Source organism: Lynx rufus, unplaced genomic scaffold (assembly GCF_022079265.1).
Source record: "Lynx rufus isolate CCGP_SWC_20201006 ecotype Redwood Valley unplaced genomic scaffold, mLynRuf1.p SCAF_7, whole genome shotgun sequence".
NCBI lineage: Eukaryota > Metazoa > Chordata > Mammalia > Carnivora > Felidae > Lynx > Lynx rufus.
In genome coordinates, this window is record NW_025814889.1 from 20,875,953 (window position 1) to 20,878,033 (window position 2,081).

Sequence of the window (2,081 nt, forward strand, 5' to 3'; positions counted from 1 at the left end):
GACAACCAGGGGCCTTCCCCCGCCGCCGGGGGCTGTGTGGACTGCACCGGAAGTCCAGTCACAGAGAGCTCTGAATGTAGGTGACTTCTTCCAGGAGTCTGTACCATAGGCTCCCCATCCCCTAATCTTCTGGGCTCCAAACTCGGTTGGCATCTACACCTCTCAGTCCCTTACGGTAAGCAGGGGACGGAGGCTGGGGGGGAGGCTTTGGGGTAGGTTTCTCTCTCTGATACTCAGATCACCTCCTGAAGGAAACCTGCTGCCATTTTGGCTCTCCAGTTATTTAATGTGGTGAAGAGTTGCTGTAGCAACATGATTTCTGCACCGGGTTGACATAAATTCATGCTTGCCTGATTTGTAAAGAAAAATTGGACATTTGATCTCCACCAGAGAATTTATACATAGGAACAGACACTAGCTATGAATCCCGACCTTATTATTATTTTTTGACTTTTTTGTATGGGTTAGAACATACACAAGAATAAAGACCCGTCTAACTAAGCTGCACGTGCCTCTTGCCAGCCTCAACAATGATCAACGTACGACTAATCATGTTTCATTTTTATACTCCCTCCTTCTCCAGCCCTTACCCACTGTGTTATTTTTACATTAATCCCAGCTATCACATAATTTCCTCCACAAATATTTCAGTATGAATCTCTGAAAGCTAAGGACTCCATTTTTAACAAATGATTCTCACATGAATAATAAATAAAATCTAGGCATAAAGGAAGGTTTCAGAATATAAATTCTGCCTTTCTCTCAAACCAAATTATTTAAACTGAATCTGTTCCCTTTCATTAATATCTCTACTTCAGACACTATTTATATTTTGGCTTCAATTAGAATCGCACTATGTAGCAGGCAAAATTCCAAGTACTTTACATAAATTATGCCACTTAATGCTCACAACAGCCTTGAATGGTCAATACTAATATTATCCCATTTTACAGATGAGGAAAATGAGGCACAGTGAGGTTAGTGACTTGGCCAACATCAAACTCTTAGAATGTGTGAATGAGCAAACGCATCGTTGTTCGTTCCCAATCAGAGTTAATCTCACCATCGAAATGACTGTGCAGTGAGCTTACAATTTGTAGCTTATCAAGCTTGGCTGTACTTTGCATTTCCATACCTACTCTTTTTTTAATTATTTTATTTTATTTTTTTTTAATATGAAATTTATTGTCAAATTGGTTTCCATACAACACCCAGTGCTCATCCCAACAGGTGCCCTCCTCCATGCCCATCACCCACTTTCCCCTCCCTCCCACCCTCCATCAACCCTCAGATTGTTCTCAGTTTTTTAAAAAAATATGGAATGCTTCACGAATTTGCGCGTCATCCTTGCGCGGGGGCCATGCTAATCTTCTTTGTATCATTCCAATTTTAGTATATGCGCTGCCGAAGCGAGCACTAGTCTTTTTTATTTAAAAAATTTTTTTAATGCTTTATTTATTGTTAAGACACAGAGAGACAGAGCATGAGTGGGGCTGGGGCAGAGAGAGAGGGAGACACAGAATCTGAAGCAGGCTCCAGGCTCTGAGCTGTGAGCACAGAGCCCAACACTGGGCTAGAACTCACGAACTGTGAGATCGTGACTGAGCCTAAGTCGGCCACTTAACCCACTGAGCCACCCGGGCGTTCCCCATTTCTGTACCTACTCATAAGACTGGACATTAAACCTTACTGAGCAGACACAGATCACTGTGAAGCATGCTAGGTGCTTTAAGACTTCTCGGGACAACTACCGATCTTATTTCCATAAGTGCATTTTCAAGTGTTCTGTATATTCTGTGAAATCCTAAGCACTCTGCTTCAATGGAAACTACTTGAGAGGCAGTGCCGAGAGGTACCCACCATGCTGGATTATGTTGTCCAACCACCTCTGGCTGTGGGACGGAGGGTAAGTAGCTGTTCTCCAGGTCCTGGTGCTTCCCTAGCCCCATCCAAACCTTGCCACATTGTATTACAATTACCTCCTTATTGGTGTGTTTCCTTACAGGTTCCTTGAGGCCAGGAGCCAATCGGCCATATGTTGGTTTGGCTGTTGGTTCTTTTTCTGTATCTGAGAACTGACC

At 43.2% G+C, this 2,081-nt stretch overlaps 1 non-coding gene across 1 annotated transcript; it reads right to left on the bottom strand.

Annotated features, from left to right (window-relative positions):
* Positions 1 to 1,310: 1,310 nt before the first annotated feature.
* LOC124502730 (U6 spliceosomal RNA) lies at positions 1,311 to 1,417 on the bottom strand. The gene has a single exon (XR_006959993.1). It is a non-coding gene; the product is annotated as a U6 spliceosomal RNA (small nuclear RNA).
* Positions 1,418 to 2,081: the final 664 nt, after the last annotated feature.